Below are 20,547 nucleotides of genomic sequence, written 5' to 3'. Positions count from 1 at the left end.
CTTATCTCAGGCTCCACGACAAACAACTGCCAGTTCTGCAATATTTTGGCCCCACTCTGGACTGGCTTCATAATGCAAAGGGCAGGCAGAAATTGCAGGCAGACAACCCTTGGCCTTTCCTTAGCTTGTTGAAGGACACGTTTACAGGAACAGCTGGAAGCCAAGCACACAATAAAGTTGTGCAAAGCCTCAGACCCGATCCCCAGCAATGCAATTCTGCTGACAGCCAAGCTATCACTGATTGCTTTAACCTTTGCTCAGTCCAGGCCACTGCCTTCAGCTCATTCCTTCCTAAGAAACCCATGGTAATAGCTTCATTGAGGTCAAGATAAGCACAAAGGTAGTTAACACCGAAAACTACCTTTTGCTCACAGTGAACCATCTTGTTCAAGCAAAATTAACCACAGTAACCCAACTTGCTTTAGGGCATTTTATGAACTGGCTGGGAGGAGAGACAAAGGGAAGTTGTGACCTACCACCAACATAGATCCTAATGGCTATTTCCAGAAGGGAAAATATCATATCTGTGATGATCAGTGGAGGTTTTCTATTCTCCCTAAAGGGCCCTACTCACTCCTTATTTCTGTGAAAAGCCTGCAGAGAACATTTCCTTGGTCCCACATCTTTGTGGATGAAAGATGGTCTTTGGGTCTTGCAGATTACTGCTGGGATGCTCTGAAACAAGCAAAGCTCTCCAGACATGAGATCTGCTGCTGGGAGATCGTGGCTTGTACTCACCATCACGCTGACAAGGGACCACTCGACCCCACCAAAAGCACGCACAGACGATGATCACATCTGTTTGTCAGAGCTGGGGCTTGTGAGCAAACATACTGCAGCCATAAAAGCAATGGGCTTTGCAGCTGTGGCAAGCACACAGCCAGCTCAAACATTGATACTTCAGTCTGTGAATATCCTGGTTCAGTACTATTACTTTTGCCCTCCAGTATATCCAAACTGAACATGTATCTGCTCTCAGATGGGAAGATTGATTTGTGTCTTGGTTTTGTTTATTTTTTTAACAGTGGCTAAGCACCTAATAGCAAGCACCTAGCATTTCCTTTACAAGTAAATCTGAAAGTAATTAGCAATTGTTTCGCTCTTGACCTAAAACCATCTGGGAGAACACACCCATGTACTTCCACAAGCTTCTGGTTCAATAAACCAGGGACTTTATTAGCAGGAAGAGTATCTCACCAAACCACACAAATTAAATGTCAGCAATAGGAGGAGACAATCGAAGTACCAGCCACAGTTGCAGGTTTGACTAAATAGCAATGTTTAACTACTTCCTTATCACAATCTTCCTATACAACTATAATTTAGGAACCTTTGCCACTGTAATTTTCCCTACTTCATTTTCTTTACAGCTATGTCTTTATGTGTCAGACTAAATACTTGTTCATCAGCACTATTATCCATGCAACAGCTGAAAATAACCAGCTATCGGAAAAGCACAAAGAACAAATACCAAGGCTGTGCATATAAAAGAAATTAAAAGAAAAGGCAAATTACCCAGTAAAATATCCGATGCTGTAGGGAAAGTGGACACAAAGCCACTACAGTTACACAAGTGTAACTCTGAAAACATTGTACAGACACACAGAGCAGAGTGGTAACAGACAAGGTAACATTAAGCCTAAAATCTAAAGCTTTCAGTTTCTGACGGCAAAAATCCTGATGGCTTTCGGTCTCAGAACATGAAAGGAATGAAGCTCCAGCCTTGCTGGGAGCTCACCCACTGACCACATCCCATCACAGCTGGGGCATGACTGGCAAGAATGACGGTTCACTAAGTATGTGGGTGGAAGCAGATGGAATAGTGGTTTCAAAAGTGCAAAAATAAGGAAAAGCTTTTTAAATCCCATTTGGAGTTACTAACTGTTGCTTTCCACACTCACCTGTATTGCCTCCAAACACAAAGGAGGAAAATCAATCTGTAAGTTAAACTAATGCCCTTCCAGGAAAAAGAAAAATTAAGCAAAAAAACAAAACCAGACATTTTCTGTTTGCTTTCAAGTGTTTGCCAGACTAAGTCCAATATTGCAAGCCATCTTCCTGAAAACACGGAGGAAAACACACTTGGAGTGTTGTGTAAACCATTAGCCGTGCTTTGGTCCTCCAAAGGAAATGTGGCCATCTCTGACACTTCCACACTCCTCTTTACAGGTTCACTTATTTCATCCTGCAAGGTTGTGTCAGCACCTTGACCACTTTTCTCCCCCTCCACAGAAGCACTGCATAGATTCACATTACCACCCATAAGCACCTACATCCCTTCGGGGAGCTGGCTCACATTCAGTCTGATCAACCCACGGATTTTCATCCACCTCCTATTTGCACTCCCACACAGTTTTTTTGAAGGAATGCAAATGGCCACATATCAATATCTAAAAAAAAAAAAAAATCCCAAATAATCAACTAAACAAAAAATCCCTGAAAGACTAGAATTCTTTTGCATGTAGAGTTTACTCCCCCTGAAATCTCTTCCCACAATAGAAGTGGTGTGTTAATCAATATAAACAAAAGTCAATTAATTGTTTCCAAAATTTTAGAGATTAGTTATACAGCTACCATTGGCATAAAACAAAGAGCATAGAGCTTCTGAAGAAGTAGCAAGTGTCAGGTTTTAATTGCTTTGCTCAATTAAAAACCAAAAGCAACAAACCTTCACATCCCCAGAGAGCACTCCAGAACAATCCTGGCCAGATGCTACATCCCTTTTCATCTTACAGCAGCCACCACCAGTTTGCTGTTACCACAACACCCTCTGTAACCACACCACTTAACTCTTCCAGCTTTACTCTTTTCCCCAGCATAAAGATCCCTCTAAATTCAAGGCTTTTTTAATGGATCACAAATTAATTCAGGCTAGGAAGAACCTCATGAGGTCTCTGGTCCAGATTTCTGCTCCAGCTGTGAGATCCAGCTCAGGGCTTTGCTCATTCAGGTCCTCAAAATTCCCAATGATGCAGACTGCATGGCCTTCCCAGGCAACCTGTGCCCCCACCCAGCTGTCTGTCCTCAGAATGAAAACACTTTACCCTTGCAACCAGTGTGAACTTCTCTCATTTCGACTGGTATCCACTGTCTCTTGGCATTCCACCACTGAGAAGAGCTTGCAATGATGTCACTCTTTTAGTGAAAAGAAAGCACTACTTATACTTTTAGCTCTCCTATTTATCTGTTTATGCAAAGTACACTTTGCTCTGTGATTTAGATTGCTGTTTCAGATTTTAACTTTGCTAACAGCATTTGCCAAAAATTCAAATATAACCAAATCAGAGTGAAAGTGAAAAACAAATCTAAGAATAAAACTTGGGTGGAAAGCCTACCCATGTGATCACATCAAACTTTCCCTGATGTGCCATGGTGATGGCAGCACTTCAGCACTCATTACTTCATTTCCAGATATCGAAGAAGCATCTCTTTATATAGGTGCAACATGAAAGCCAATTATTCATGCAGATTACAAAATAGGCCAAAAAAGCAAGATACATGCTGGAGCAAACCTATAAGGAATGCAGTCTGCTAGTTTTCAGAATCAAAGAGTTTTAAGCAGTATGTCCATCACGGTAAATATGCATTGCTTCCTGGGCCCAGAAGCTATTGCTCTCTCAGGCTCCTCAAGGCTCCTTTGCACATCAAAGGACAGCAGCATCCTTACAGACCTTACTGCTACTCAGTCCCAAATTACCCTGTACCAGTCATGCAGAAGGCTTCCTAGCTGCACTCCTAAGCTAAGCGGTAGCAGACATAAGCAGAACTAAGAGTGAAGATAAATGCAGCAGTGCAACAAATGTTCATCCAGCCTGAGCAGTCACATGATATGTGATTAATGCCATTATCCTCCAGGACTCCGGGAATTGCCCTGAGACAACAGCTTTCCAACATAAGCTATGGATCAATGAAAAGGATTAAGCAGCAATACTTCAGAAATGCTCGAAAGTCAACTATCAGGCTTTATCTCAAATTTTCTCTAAATCTGTCCCTGATAAGAAATCCTTGAGCTTGATGTCCATCTTTTGGTCTCAGGCTCTTTGCGCCAGTGCAAGAATGCAGGTGACGCAGACTGTGCACACTCAAGAGACTGAAAAAGAAGGAGAGGGAAAGAGAGCCAATGTCAACCTTCCCCCCTCCCCCCCTCAGGGGTGTGTACCAGCTAAACTCAGCCACAATCTGTCAGCAAGTAGCCAGTGCCAGCCCTACGTTCACTCCCACATCTTACCCAGGACAGGGCCACCACCTGACCAGGAGCACTCGCCTCATTCTGGGATAGAGCAGGCAGCCAACCCCACTCCCAAATCATATTTGTCTTGTCCCTCTTAAGGCTCTGCATAAGTGACGTTGTCACCACACAAGTGAGAGGTGAAGCGAGTTGGTTTCCCTAATTAAGCCTATTAGTAGTAACGAGTCACTCCTGCTGGGTCTAAATAGCTCAGAGATAAATCCCAAGGCTGCTAAGCTGCCAACCACCTCCCGTCAGTGCTCTGAGGCAGCTTTTTTACTCCTACAGACAACTGGGTAAATACTACCTCCTCCAACCACGCTCCAGGAGCAGATCTCCAGGTTGATATATTCAAAGCACATGTTTTCCCTGCAGCTGTCCAGTCACCTTCATTGAAAGCCCAAAAGTGCCAAAAACTCCTCCTCAGGGAGTAACAGCAGATACCCCCAGAAGAATATTCTGTAAGTCAGGCATCTGCACATAAGAAAAGAGTATGTCCCTCCCAGAGGCTTGTGGTTTTTTTAATTTAAAAAAAAAAAAAAAAACAAACCAAAAAGAACCTCACCAGAGACTACTTGGGATGAAAGATCTTTTCATGGAAAATTCTTCTACAATATTTAATGCAAACACACCTTCAACACATCATCTCCTAAAAGTTCACACCATCAGCAACACCAGTATTAAGGACAGTATGGAGAACAACATAGCGTTTTTCTAAAAAACCATCCAATGAATCTTCTGTCTGAGCTATTTGCAGAAACAACTGAACAAGCCAGAAAAGAAAAATTAAAATGTTCTAAACTGTTGCTTCACAGCATGTCTTACAGAAAAATAATTTAAAAGTTATTATAAAGGCAATAACACTCAATCTCATAACATGACATTATTTCAAATTAATCCAGAGCATGTTAATTCCTTCATCTTTTTCAGTGATAAAACAGAATAAGGAAAAGTAAAACCTACTCCATCAGAAATAATACGAAATCTAGTAAGCTTTGCCTGTTGCACTGACAAAACCAACACTGCAAAACCAGCCTTAGCTTTCATCAAGCACATCTTCCAATACACAACATTCTTCCTTTTTCTCCCAAGCAAGCAGAAGAAAGTGAAACTCATATTGCAGACTCACCAAAATTATCCACATTCCAGGAGGCAACCATTCATCCAGTTTGTGAAGTCCATGGTTTCAGCAGTCACAGCCATCAGCAGGAAAATGTAGGGAAAAGGAAGAAAAAAAACCCTATTGAGATTCAATGAACAACACAAAACTACGCTTTCTGTTAAATCTGCATTACAAAACAGTTTCAGGTAACTCATTAAATGGGCTGAACATAAACAACACCCCACTCCCCAATTTACTCTAAAAAGAAATAAAATACCCCACAACATCAGTGTTAATAAAAGAATAATAATTACAGTCTAATAAAGATCTGACAAGGTTGACCTCAGAAGGAACATTTTTTTGAGGGGGAAAATGTCTTTTTAAGAAAAAACAAACCTTCTACTGCACTTCCCCCACCAGGCAGTAACAGGTGTGCAATATCACAAGTAGAAGAAGGTAAAATATTTTCTCTTATACTGCTGACATTTTGAAATCCTTAATGGGGAGATGTAACATTTGGCAAGGACGTAAGGCAAAGCCACCACAGTGACTGCTCAGTTTCAGAATCCTCAGTCAAGGATGGGAGATTTGTAATTTATTCCTTGCAATTAAGGGGGCCTGGAGCCTACCCCACAGCTGAGTATCTAGGCACTGTTAGACATCTGCAAGCTATCAAGAACACCCAAGCTGAAACAACTTTTTTTTCCAGTTTGGACTTTGAACAGTGTCTGAGTGACCAAACTTAGTGCGTGTCACTTCTCTCCTGCTAATAAAAACCCAAGAAAGAATTTTACAGCTTTCCCAGGCTCAGCATTGATTTCTTTTGGCAACTGTTCCAAAACAGTCGACCGATTTAGTGCTTGGGGTTTTTTTGCTTTTCTGTTTAGTTGGAGTTTTTTCATTATTTTTCCTTTGGAGAGGAAGTGCTTCAAAGAGATCACAAAATGCCAATTGCTATGGGTTAATGTAAACAATTGCATGTGTGTATGTAAAGGCAGACAAAGGCATGTTCATCTTTTGACAGAGAAATCAATTACATGTGCAAGTTCAGGAAGTGCACAAGGTCCTGAGCACAGACAAGCAGGCAAGGAGAGTGATGAAGCCTGTAGTGTAAGGAAAGGAAGCAGTGAAGGAAATGCTGTCATTATCTCCTAGCAGCCCTGTGACCATCAGATTGATCACCAGGCCCAGGCTGATGAGATGTCAAAAAGTCAAAGGCCATTGCAAAATCTCTCCCGACAGATGGGGATGTGTCTTCTCAGTTCACATGTTTCAGCCACCCAAATTCTCCAAAACAACTGTTCTCAGGAGCACTCATCCTCACAACTCAATGCTCTTCTGCTGGGTCCCAGCAAAGGGGTTTGAGGCTAGAGCAGCATTTTCACCTCCGTGAATCTCAAGGCAACTCAGGAGGGCACTGAGCCACCAGCACAGTTCCTGGTGTGGTTTCTATTTGATCTCTGCAGAAATTATGCCCATATGAAGGTAAATTTATCTGTTGGTGTCAAAAAAGAAAATGAAACTGGCACAAGCAACTAATTTGCAGCTCCCCCCTACTCCATGGAAAATGGCTGATGAGTTACCTCCTCCTCAGCCTTCACGGCCCATTAGTAAGACAGCCCAAAAGGCGGCAGAAAAAGGAAGATGATTGCTCACATATTTACCACTTTGCTAACAAACAACTTTTTTTTCTCTTGTTGTTGCTGTTTTTGTAGGAGTACTTTTACAGTAGGAGCCTTTCCAGTGCCTTCATGTGAAGAATATTGAAGAGGAAAGGGAAAAGAGATTGCAAAAGATTTGCCTTCATGTCTGATTTCTCTTGTCAGTCTTGTGTACCCCAGTCCTTCCCCAGAGCTGCAACCATGCACCATTACTGTCAGTGCGACTGTAGTTACAGATTGCCCTCAAGATATTACCTGTCTTTTACCTCTGCAAGGGAAGCTGAGATTACTGGGAGAACATTTTTACTGGAGCAGACACAAATCCAAGGTACTCCCAAGGACTGTAAAGGCCATTGAGTCACCTGACTGGACACAGGAGTTCATGTTAAGGAAAGTGAGATTTTGATGGTGGCATGGAGCAAGCTTAACATTAATGTATTTATCAGGATATGAGAGGTCACATGAAAGCAGATGTTGAGTAGGTGGGAATGGCGGGAAACGTGGTTTCCAAAAACACAAGGAAGGAACAAAACAAAAATGTATGGATGACTCAGAGCTGGCAAGAATTCGTGCAGGAGAGCTGCTGAACTGGTTTATTTAGAATGGGGTGGGGACAGGAGAGCAGGGTGTCTATTGACAATACTGTAGAGACACTTCTGAGTGAAAACAAGAGGTGCTTTTTTGAAGTTTGACATGTTATAAGGGGCATATTTCCATTATCAGCTCAGAAGATTTGTGGAGGGGAAAAAAGTCACAATATACCATAATGGGATGGATGGATGAGTGAAATGTAAATTGCCTTGAGCATTGCAGCAGCATCCACTGCCTGCACTACATGCGAGTTGCTTGGGTCAGAGGGAGGAGAGAGACATAAGAGCAAGACCACAGGGACACTCTGCATTTCTCCTGTTCCTCTTCACATACTATTTTTGCATGACACTGGTTATGAAACTGAAAACGTTAGTTCAGCTTCAGGCAGCAATTTTAGGGTCAATTGCTTCTTCACCAGACACTGAAATCACAATTTGTCAAGCATCAAATTAACTGTGAACGTTTTAGGGGACACTGAACTTGAGTTCTGCATTATTATTGGGTCCCCTTCCTCCAAAGCCTATCATGTAATCCCTCTTGATATGGCAGGTGCCTTTTTTTTTTGCTAGAATCACACTTTAAGATGAACTCTGCAATTACACTACTTGCTTTTTGCTCCATCAACTTATTCCTGACTGTTACACGCTCTCAAAAGTACAGATTTCAAGTGGTAGAATATACTTTCAAAACCATGTGAAGCGTTTTATCCATTTATGACAAGAGTATATCAATATAGGTTTTCCAGCTGAAAGCATTTGAAAGTTTCCTGAAAACTTTTATAGTTCAGCTTGGACCCACTCCTAATATACAGACAGGGTAAAAGGCTCATCTGGCACCAGCACACTACAAAACAAGCAAGCAATAAAGCCTTAATGAGGTCAGCTGTCCAACAAACCCCAATACCCAGGCTGCATCTTTCCCTAATGCTGTCAGTACAGCACAGAACAACCACAGGCCTTGGTGCTGCAATTGATATCACTCTGTATCCAGCTGAACCAAACTGGCGTTTAAACACCATTCCAGCCAATGCTCCAGTAGGCTAGGAGAGGTGGAAGCTAGTGGAAATTGGAAAGTCATTGCTGGGAATGATATCAGGTTTGGATTTATTGTGTCATCTTCAGTAGCAATTCTAGGTCAGAATCAAACTTTCATATTTTACTCGTCTATGCAAACGTTAGAGAGTGAATATGAAAGATGTGTCTTTAAAATGGAAAAAAAAGTCCAGCAATATTCTGCAAGTTCTATAGGTCTTCAGTTAATTTAAATGAGAAGTGATATTTCGTATCCAGGAGGGATGCTCATAAATCTTTTGGACATAGTGAGTTAAGATGAGAAAAAGATGAAATCAGCAGTGCTATGAAGATTTTACATTTAAGTGATACATGGCAAAGTTGAGTTTGGTTTGTTGGGCCTCAATTTCAGGTCTACCTTGCCAGCCTGCTGTCTGACCATTGAGGTGCTTGTAGAAGTTTACCACACCACGAGCCATGAGCTATACAACTGAAAATTCCCACCTGCCTTCAGTAAAACAAAGGCAGCATTAAACGTCAGCAGTATCAAAATTTGCCCTCTACCCTGGAATACAAAGCCCAAGTGCCATTTGAGTAACAAATAGTAACCAAATACAAGCTGTGCTAAGTCCTCAGAAGGTGAGCAACTTCAGGTCTTAACAAGGTTTCATAGTTTCACCCAAGAACAGTCAGTGGAAAAGCTGAATGCCTGCATGCAAATAAACACATACATAAACATAGCATATGTATGCAAACAGAAATGCACACACGCATATGTATAAATAATGTATAATTGGTATAAAGTGGCTCATCACCCAGCAGGTGGCACTCACACCCTGAGCTCCTGAGGCTGGCACTCGGCGCTGCTCTACAGGAGGCACCATCCTCATGAGAGGTGAAAACACCATGGGCATGAAAACACTCAGCACCCTTCTGCAAGGCCTGATGTGTCAAGTCCAGCATCTGGGCCAAAATCCCATTTAGCTTACTGCCCAGGCACCCCCTCCATTAATTCCCCCCACAGCTGCAAGACCCCTCCTTGACTGCTGCTGATTCTCAAGTGTTCTTGCAGCCTTTCCAGAGGAGCAGCATGTTGGGGGCTGAAAGGGTCCTGGAATATTTTCCATGTAGAAGCATCACATTCTGATATCAAGAACAATACAACTAAATGTAAAGCTTCCTTCTGACTTCATCATTTCTTTTCTCCATTTGACACACCCAACTAGCTTTCAATTAGTCCCACTAATAATTTGGGCTTTTGAAGATCTTATGAATGAGCAAATCAGAACTGGCAGAGGAAATGCTGTTTTCCTTTGATTAAAATTAAAGACTTGTTTTCACCCCAGACTTAAGTGTCACTATCATATGTACATTCTTAATACACCTCCTTCTAAAGCTGAGTGGTGCTTCAACTTCAGCTGAGTGGGTTTGTTTTTAAAAAAACATTTTCCTTTCCAATTCAATATTCCACCCATCTCCCTTCCCTCTTTAAAAAAACAATAAAATCAGTTTAGAAGCATCAATTTGAAAACATCAGCTCTTCATGGAGCAGTGCTGTTCCCCGTTAAGAGAATGCTTTGTGTCAGATTGAAAGATACCTTTCCAAGGTCATTTCATGTTCCAATGGGTTTGTTATGAAGTTGTGGAATGGCAGATAAGGTTGCATGAGATAGTAAAGTGCCTTCCTAAGCTAGTTCTGGGCAGTAATGTGCAACCAATATTTGAGCAAGGGACTTCATATGCTGAAATAAATGCTGCTGCAGGAAGGACAGAAGTAGTACTGAGATAGTGATAATCTGGTTCCCAATTAAAAAAAAACCAAAAAACCCCCAAAAAATAAAAAACCAAAATCAATAAAATAAAAAAAAACAAAGAAAAAGCCATTTTCCCAACAAGTTTGCACAAACTGCACATGTTTATGGCACTTGGCAAAGGTTGGGTGCTTCTAGGAACATTAGGGGGTATTTCTTCAGCAAGTTAAAATACCCAACCCTGTGTAATAACGAGGATTTGATGTTAAAACCTGCTCAATTCAGAATCAATAGTGGTGCCTTTAAGTTGCAAGATCAAGGATACAAGAGTAGCTCCCAATTAAGTACCAGGACAGATAATTTGCAAGGTTAAAAAAGGGCGGGGGGGAGGGAAATGAAAAGTGCATAACTAAGAAGAGTTCTTTGAAAGTCTTACAGTTACAATTGTGAGGAATGATGATCCAGTATTTTTAGACTGCTTCTAACTGATCCCAAAAATGGAGGAAACCATATAACAGTATCCTCTTAGCAAGCTTTTAATGCTGCCTGAGCCTATCCCAAACTCTGAAAGAAGGTAAGCATCTGGCAGCACACTGAATTGCGTGCCACCATTTCAGCCATCATACTAGGGACTAAATCCTTCCCTGGAAGTAAGAGAGGAACAAGCATGCAAACTCCAGAGAGAAGGGGGGAAAAAAGATACTCCTCACAGATGGTTAGCTACCTCTTAACATGGTTTAAAGCTTGATGAAGGATCGCCCGTTTGGAATACAAAAATAGGAGTATTTGGCATCGAAACAGCCCTAACAAAAAGCGTAGGGTAGCCTGAGGGGGTGTTTTTTTCAAGTCCCAAATGAACATTTTGGGGGTCCAACAGCCTGACAGGAAAAAGATTAGAAAAATGGCCACCCAGCGCTGAACTATGCACAAAATGCAGAGTTTCGGCACTTCCAGTTCTGCATTGCACCCTGTGCTCCCAGCCCCCCGCATTCCCACAGGCTCCCAAACGCTGCCGGCTCCCCCACGCCGCTATCCACTGCCGGGGAGCGGGGGGGTTACGGTCCCTCGGGGCTAAATGCAGCCACCCCCGGGGCTCCATTAATACTACTTTTAATTTTCCTGCTAGTATCACTTTTCTAATGAACTGCTGTTACTACAGAAATGTAAATGTCGACAGCTGCATAGTTCGGCGTTTTTTTAAACATCCGAAAAGGTAGGGAAAAGGCGGGGAGGGGAGATGAGGAACACCTCATTAATATCCACTATCAAACATTTTTTAACGCTACAGCGGCACCGACCCCGCCGCCCGCAAAGCCCTGCGGCTTCATCAGGACTGGCCCCAAGCCCCAAAAAGGGGTTTCAGCGCCCCATCAGCACCAGCTGCGCTTAGCAGCGATGCTCCCCCGGCCGCACTCCGGCTGGCGCAGCGCAACGCGGCCCCTCCGCGCCCCCGCAGCCACCCCCGCCGCGCACCGCCCGGAACTTTGCGGGCACCGCCGCGTCCCAGCGCACAGGCGGATCTTCCGCGGGGGATGCTGCGCTTCGCGGAGAGCAGAAAGGAGGGAAGGGCGGCTGAGGGACAGGGTCCGACAGGAGGTATACCCTGCCTGCGGCATTCCCGCACCGCACCGCCTGACGCCGCGCATCCCGCGCCGCACCGCGGGCAGTAAGTGCGACCCGCCACCGGAGCGGGGGCAAACCCTACCCGGGCACCCCCGAAACGACCCGCAGCCAGGACGAGTGGGGGCGCGGGACAGCCAAAAGGAAAAACGCGGAGAGGGGAATGGAAAGAGGCGAAGATGTGCCCCCGCGCCGCAGCCCCGCCGCCCCAGCCCTCCCTCCCGCCCTCCCCGCGCAGAGGCGCGGAGCGATGCGCAGCGCGCCCACGGGGGCAGCGCACGCCCCTCGGCCCTCCCCGCTGACCTCGAGCCAAGGACAGCTCAGCGGTCCCGCTGCGCACCGCGACCCGCGGCCCCGCTGACCGCGGCCAGGCCGGGGAGGCAGCAAGGGCGGGCAGGGAAGCGGGGGGAGCGGGAGCTCCTCACCTGAGCCTGTCCCGGGAGGTGCTCTCCGCCGCCGCTGCGGGACGGACGCGGCTCCTGCCTGTCTCCACAAGGAAAGCTGGCGCGGACAGCCCCGGCCCGGCGAAGTTACGCGCCGTCGCGGAGCCGGGCTCCCACCTGCAGCGCCCGTCAGACTCCGGCAGCCGGCACGGCACGGCTCGGCTCGGCTCGGCTCAGCACGGTACGGCACGGCTCGGCCCGCCCCCCTCCTCCCCATTGGAGCCGCCGCCGCCCCGCCTCCGCCCGGAGCGCCCGCGGGGGTGGCGGTGGGCAGCGCTGTGGGACCCTCCTGCCGCGGAGCCGGCGGCCGGCACAGCTCCTCACCTGTCCGAGGTGGTGCGAGGCATCAGCTCCTATTGCCACCCCACCACGGCCTGGTTTAGGTTTGTTTTTTCGGTTTTTTTTGCTTTTTTGTGGGAAGAAGGAAAATGCTAAAAGCGGGTCCGTGGGGTTACTTTGTGCCGCTGTTTCGTGCTGTTAGGCTTACGCGGAGCTCGTTGCCACAGCAGGCACTGAGAGGTTTTGATGCAGGCGCTGCCGCCCGGCCCGAGCCATCTGAACATGGTCACTAATGCCCCAAGCAGGCAGCGGCAGCTCAAGCAGGATGCCACAGGGTGAGTAGTCCGTGACAGATCCAGGGAAACCACAAACTTCTGTGCAACAGATAGAGGATAGGGCCGGTTGGACTTCCCGAAGGTTTCCCGGGCAATGCTGCCCGCAAAAAACCCAAGCACCTCATCCTTTCAGCCTGCTTCCCTCGACAACCAACAGCAATTTCTGGCTTCTTCGGTGTTGGCTTTTTTTCTGTTTAAATTATAGGTAGCCTCCTTCACAAATGCACTCTAGACACATAGAAAGAGAGCATTTGGGAGCTGTGGGACAGAAACAAGGAGGCAGCTGCACTGGCGGGAGTTCGAAAAAGCAGTTTCCAAATAGTGGAAATTCCCCCTTAGATTTGGGAGCAACTACCCTGAAATTCTGGGGAAGTGAAGTCGCAGTTCCTGAGAACACAGCTGTCTCAGGACGGGAAATTTTCAACCACATTTGGAGGTGACGGGAACACCCCTGCAGAAGTGAAAATTTCCCTGGACCAAAGCATACCGGGGAAGAACCAGAACCACTCTCAGCTGACTTGTCTTTGGCAAAATGGTAGTGAGATGTCCTCCCAGACAAGTGGAAGACTGTTCCCAGACCAGGAGCTTTGGGTGTCATGCCTAAGTCATTAACACCGAGATTATACCTGACCCTGCCAAGGTCTGTAAATCACGCCGAGGCTGACTTATCCCCCGTGGGAGGCAGCCAGAATTGCTGCATTTGGAAAGCCTGCTGGCTACACAGTGCCCAGCAAATCCCTCTGCTCGGCTGCAGAGAAGGCTGTCTCCCTTCCCGGAGGCCAGCCCGGGCAGGGAGGGCTGTGTCCCAAAGGCCACTGGGCAAGGCGGCGGTAGGAAGGGCTGCGGCGTCCCTTGGCGTGCGGCCAGCAGCTCCTGCTGGCACCTCTGCCTGAAGTTTGCCCACAGTGAAAGTAATTGCTGAGATCCATCACATGGAGTGTTAAAAGTACAAAGGATACCCGTGGGGGAGAGCTCCTTGGGAGGCGGGGCACGGTGTGCCAGCTGCCGGTGGCAAAGGTTGAAGTTCCAATGGGGAAACTTTAGTTCAGCACGAGATAATTTTCTGTGATAAGTTATGCTTAGGTCGGCTCAGCGAGAACATCCTGCTATTGAAGGGAGTTGTGTGGCAAGCAAATTTCCTGGGCGCCTGCATTTTTTTCCCCCTTAACTGTGGATCTATGTACAGCTATTGACTTTTACAGCTTTGCAAATTGATATGCAAGATATGCGCAGAACGAGGTGAGTGAGTTGGGACACGACCCCGGCCGATGCATCAGCAGGAATCCAGTGATGTCACAGCTCCAGCTGGGAATGGTGAAGCCAGGCTGCCCAGCAGGAGCAGGGCTGCGAGGCAAGCAGTGAAGCTGTGAGAAGGAAAGCAGCTTTGTCTACCACACTCTGGTTATGACAGAACGGACTGACAGTGCACCCCACAGCATAACGTGTTTCTTATCCCTGCTAAGGTTCAGGTAGGAAGGAGCCATGTGTGTAGAACAAGCGCTACGAAGTGAGTGGTAGGTTTGGGAAGGCTCCTGCGGGAAGCTGATGCTTTGCCAGTGTGACAGCAGATACCTGAGGCTTTAGGGGAACTGACTTCAGGTAATTCATGAATGATCACCCAGCGCTGGGACAAAATGGCTGAAGCATATTTTGTTCTGCTGATGTGGGAAAAGGCCGCGCCAGTCCCTGTCGGAGAGGCATTAATTAAAGGAACTAATGGCGAGTTCCTAAAATATCTATCGGAGTGATCAGGATGTCTGCTGAGAGAAATCTGACTTGCTAGGCTTCAAGTTGTGCCAAGTCATTGTGTTCATCAGGAAATGAGGGTGTTCTGGGGCAGGTAAAACAGAAATAAATCACATTGACCCTCCTCTGGTGTTTTCTGCTCCTATTTCCAAAGCCCCGTTTCAGGAGGTGGCTTACATACATTTGTTACATTGTTACTTAATAGGATGTAACAGCTCTAAGGTTTTTTTTTTTTTTTTTTTTTTCCTTATATTGCGGTTAATACTTTTAGCACATTGTATAGGAATCTCTCCTTACTAAAATTACCATTCTAAGCACCCCTTTCTGAAACTGCCCTGCCAAGTATTCCCTGCGAAGTCTGCATTAGAAGAATGTTAATCTGATTTACAGTAACCTGACATGACAACTTGTGGTAATAGGTGATAAAAAGTTGAAACCTTGCAACAGAGAGGACGTTCGTCTCTGACTGTGATGTGAACGCAGGATGTCCCAGGGGTCTGGCTCAGGACAGCACAGAGCCAGTGAGCACAGGGTGATGAATGAACGGAAGAATTTGCAGCATCACTCCAAAAAGCCATTTACACCAGAGAGCATCATTATTTCCACACATATCAGCAATTCCTAGTGTGGGCTGGCCTCATATATCCAAACTTCTATGGGGCTTCTGTATTATTTGTGCGGCAGTGGTGGGTTCCTTACTTTAAATGAACCCAAGTAATAGTGCTTCATCTGTCGCTGCTTATTAACACACTTCCAGGAGATCAAGTGGTGGGAAAGGGGCTGGTGGCTGAGCTGAACTTCATACTCTGCAGGAAAAATCCAACATTTTCCTGAGATCTGTACTCTGGGGGTGAGGCCAGAGGTGCAGATTTGCAACTACAGTAATTTCACGGTTATAAGCCACACCTGATTATAAGCAGCATGTCCGGGTGTCAGCAACTGTCTTGGGTTACAATACAGAGTGTGATAAAAGGTATTTATTCTATCACCATCTGTTGAGGGTGGGGGGCAGTGATCCTTATCTCCGTGGGAGATATTCTGCTAATGGGCCATCCATTGAAACCACGCAGGGCATTGTTCTTTATCTTTTCATAACCCGTCCTTCCTCCAGCGAGTCATTTTCTGCTAATGGCCCATTGAGTCCCACTGAGTGACTGATAAAATTACTGCATCCCATTGGAAGTTGCTCCAGCCAGGGGGAAGAGCTCAACATTTCTTACCAAGATAAAAACAGAGGTTTTGGGACACTAAGGGAGCCCCTTTCTCCACTGGACTCCAGAGGAAAACCGGATTTCTCCACATCACCACTGGATCACCGGAGGGAAACTGCACCTTCTACAGGAGCACTGCTCCAACTGAATCACATCTGTCACTGCAGGAGGATGCAACCACCATTTAATGGGACTGCTACCAACACCCTGCCTGACAGGGTGTCAGGTTGTACTCTGACTTTGTCAGGGTTTGGAGTTTGTTTCTTTGTAGTACTGTATTTCTATTTTAATTTCCCTAGTAAAGAACTGTTATTCCTAATTCCCATATCTTTGCCTGAAAGTCCCTTGATTTCAAAATTATAATAATTTGGGGGGAGGGGGTTTACATTCTCCATTTCAAAGAGAAGCTCCTGCCTTTCTTAGCAGACACCTGTCCTCCAAATTAAAACAGCAACTTTTCGTTCTTTGTCCATATATAAGACGCACCTGATTATAACCTGCACTTCAGGGTTATGACCAAAATTTCAGTCAAAATGGTGCAGCTTATAATCGTGAAACTACTGTAAGTTTAGGTTCACATAAAAGTAGTAATGAATACTACAGTAATATACTGTGAGGATTGTGTGTTCTCTGCAGAAAGACCCTCCTGAACTGTCTCTGTGTCCCCACCAGCCCACCCTGGTACATCAGCTGGCAGCACTGGCTATTGGCATCCTCTGGCCCCAGGGGCATCCTGCAGACCTTCCACCATGGCACTGATCCTCACTGCTGTGCCATGGCAACATGTTCCTGAAAAGTATCCTGGTGTGACAACTCACCTGCTTACAGCAAAATCCAAGAGCACTTGTTTAAATGCTCTGTTTCCAGTAAAGGAAACTCTACACCACAGTAGCAGCTTTGTCCCTGCCCGGTCATTTTAAATTGGGGTTTGTTAGAGGGACCAGGGCAGTGTTTGTTATAATTTGCCAGTCCCTGAGGATTGCTTTCAAATTGGAGACCATTATTACCTGAGATTAGAGCTATCCCAGCTTTATTTTTATACCATCATTAGTGCACATGATGTTTAAAGACAAAAAGACAGGAAGAAGCAGCATCCCTTCCCCAGCTAATACACGGTTTGGTGACTGAAAGAGATTTATTGAAATCAATGTGTACTTTACCATCGATTTCTTTGTGCAGTGAGGCCTCCTTTAAAGCTTGTCAGCTTTTTCTTGTAAAGCTGAAATGAGACTAACCTGATGTATCAACAGTGAGTAGTTTGAAGTGATACTTCTCTTTCTCTCTATTTCCCCGCCCCCCTCCTCTCTTTTTCTCTCTCCAGGCTTCTGAGACACCACAAAATAACTTTTATTTAAAAATGTATTTATCACATTTACTGAAGGTGTCCAAACTGCCTAAACAAATAAAAACTGCATGCAAAATTCAATTTAGCATTGTCAGGGGACTTGACCAGATGATCTAACTGGTCGTTTATTGCTAGCTATGACTATAATTGCATGTCCACATCATGCTGTTTAAAATTTTAAATTCAACCCACACCATACTTTCATTCAGTGAAAGGAATTTACTTTAGCATCATTCTTTGCCCATGTCAGGAGAGCAATTTTTCACTACTGATAAGAAAATGTCATTTTTTGTTTTAAAATTGTGAATAAAAAACCCATTTCTCTGTCTCCTGAGCTCTTATTTATTGATTGTATCCTTATTTAATGAATAATTTCAATTAATTTTATAGTAATAACAACCTGTAGTGCATATCTATCAAATTGTACAGAAAATACTTTAAATAAACTATTGTGAGTTATGATCTTGTCATAATGTCATGAAATGCTGCTTTTTCAGCCTCCGTGGCATGACCCCTAAAAAGAATAGCAAGAAATACATTATTTGACATTTTAAGTGGACTGACAGGCTTCTGCAATGAGGAGACCTGCCCAGTGGATGAAGGGAGAGCAGTAGACATTGTTTACCCTGAAAATAAAAAGGTAAAAAAGGGATTTGACATTATTTCCTGTAAGACCCTCATAAATAAGCTGTCAATATATACGTTAGGTAAAAGGACAATGAGGTGGACTGACACCTGTCTGAATGACCTGGTCCAGAATGTTGTGGTCAATGGCAGTAGGTTCAGTTGAGGACAAGTCCCTAGCAGTGCACACAAGGGCTCAGTGTTGGGAGCCAGTACCTTGTAACCTCTTCATTAATGGTTGGGGTGATGGGGCAGAGCACAACTTTGCAGATGAGACAAAATTGGGAGGAGGGGCAGATACACCAGAAGGTAGTGTGGCCATCCAGAGAGACCTTGACAGGCTGGGGAAATGGGCAGGTAAGGATCTCATGCACTTCAGTAAAAAGAAATTGCAAAGTGTTGTAACTAGAGAGGATCAACCCCAAGAATCAGTACAGGTTGGGGGTTGATCTGCTGGGACAACCTGGAGGTTCTGATGGTCCTGGAGGTTCTGATGTATGAGCAGCTGATCACCAGCCAGCAATGTGACCTTCATTGCAGCACCTGGCCCTCTCTGCAAAGACGGTTGGAGGCACCTTGGGCTGCATTTTGAGGAGTGTAGCCAGCAGGTCAAGGATGGTGATCCTTCCCTTCTGCTCAGCACTGGGGAGGTCACAGCTGGAGTGCTGGGTCCAGCTCTGGGCTCCCAGCACGGGAGAGATACAGACGTGCTGCAGAGAAGTCCATTAATGGTCCTAAAGACATTAATGCATCTGAGTTTCTGGGGTGGAAGGAGAGGCTCAGAGAGCTGGGACTGCTCAGTCTGGTGAAGAGAAAGGGCATCTTACATAGGTATGTCAATACCTGACAGGAAAGAACAAAGATGAGACAGCCAGGCTCTCTTCAGTGATTCTCAGTGTCAGGACAAGAGGCACCTAGCACAAATTAAATCACAAAGAATTCCATCTGAACACAAAAATCCCCACATTTTTTACAGTGATGGCAGTCAGGCACTGGCACAGGTTGCCCAGGGAGGTTGTGGAGTCTCCTTCCTTGAAAATATTTAAAAGCCATCTGGACAGGGCCTTGGGCAATCTGCTGTAAGGTGTCCCTGCTTGAGCAGGGGGGTTGGACGAGATGACCTCCAGAGGTCCTTTACAACCTCAGCCATTCTGTGATTCTGTGAGTAATTCAGATACCACACAGAACACATTCTTCCTGCCTCTCAATGAGAAAACAGCAAACGGCTCCACTGCAATTCCATTTTCTGACTTTGATGAACGGAAATATGTTACGCATCATTAACAACATGCCAGCATATTAAAACCATATTATGCTTGTAAAATAAAGAGCATTTTTTTCATCCATTGCCATCAAATTTATTTCTGAGTTAATCTGAAAAATTAAATAAGTCCACATGGATCTCCCAGTTAGTGCTGCCAAGTACGCATATTCTTTAGTTTGAAATGAAAATACTTCTGTTCAAAGTTTGGGATGGAACACATGCACTCCCGTGTTTCAAATTAAAACAAACTAGATTATTTTCAATCAGAAAGCTATGTCAAAGTGAAGGAGACAGCAGTATTGCAGATTGGCCACTCTGCCTTATAATGGCTCATCAGGCCAGGCCAAAAGTGCAGTAAAACCAGACAAACATCTGTCCTTGGTCTGCTTGTTGTGAATGTGCAGGACGCATATTGTGTTTTTGGACAGAACTGGTGGCTGCCTGCAAGTGTGAAGTCTGAACAATCCCAGACCACACTGAAGTGGAAGAGCATGCTGCTCATCTTTCTTTTAGACGAAATGAAAGAGGAATTAAAGCCTCATTTATTTAGTGGTAATTGAAACAAGACAAGCCACCGCCCAAGGTGCAACACAATATAGGAAGGCTGGATTGGAAACTCAGCCATGTGGCTAGAAGGATTTCACTGGAAATTGGTTGCAAAACCAGGAAATGGGGCATTGATTTGGTTGAAGCTTTGCATTAGCTTGTGGGTGGAAGGGAGAACAAACCAAGCAGGCGACCGGACACGCAGAGTATGTGTGTGGCCCCAGAAAGGTAGCCAAGAACAAATGACTTTTTTTCTTTCCAACCCTGAAAAGCCCAGAAAAGACCTCACAAACAGGAAGACCGCTTCTAACTATCTTGTCTTTCTGTGTTTCAGTGGAAAAAATATTTCTATTTTAACAAACAGATTTTTCCCAACTTGTAAAAACAATGTCAACTTGAAGAAACCCTAGAACTCTGTGAACTTTGGCTTCCTGCAAGGAGCAGCCTTATCTAACTGCAACACCATATAACCTACAGCACTTAAATCAGTCTTCCATAAAGCAGGCTGGAGTCCCATCCTGCTGTCAATTAGAACTCCTCTCACAAAACAGACTGAAAAAGATGTGTATTGCAGCCTTGGAGCAATACAGCTTCTTCCACAAAGTTATGAAACCTTTCTTCCTTTAGGGATAAACAGTAAAGCAACATCTAATTTGTATGAATAACCCTTTCAGCTGCTTAAATGCTTCCAGTGTGATGAATTTTCAAGCTGAAAGAGAAATTTCTGATTTTTCTGAATGTATTAATCTTCTGCACCTATTATTTTAGTACAAACAGTGGATCATGCCATG

At 45.0% G+C, this 20,547-nt stretch overlaps 1 protein-coding gene across 1 annotated transcript in view; it reads right to left on the bottom strand.

Annotated features, from left to right (window-relative positions):
* EPB41L3 (erythrocyte membrane protein band 4.1 like 3) overlaps positions 1-12,571 on the bottom strand; it is a 144,959-nt gene extending 132,388 nt beyond the window's left edge. The window contains exon 1 of the mRNA XM_033069462.2: positions 12,389-12,571. The gene's annotated coding sequence lies outside the window, so the exon portion shown is untranslated. The remainder of the gene's footprint in view (positions 1-12,388) is intronic.
* Positions 12,572-20,547: the final 7,976 nt, after the last annotated feature.

This window comes from Catharus ustulatus, chromosome 1 (genome assembly GCF_009819885.2).
Source record: "Catharus ustulatus isolate bCatUst1 chromosome 1, bCatUst1.pri.v2, whole genome shotgun sequence".
NCBI classification, from domain to species: Eukaryota; Metazoa; Chordata; class Aves; order Passeriformes; family Turdidae; genus Catharus; species Catharus ustulatus.
Note: the sequence above shows the minus strand (reverse complement) of the source record. Positions and strands in the feature narration are given on the sequence as shown.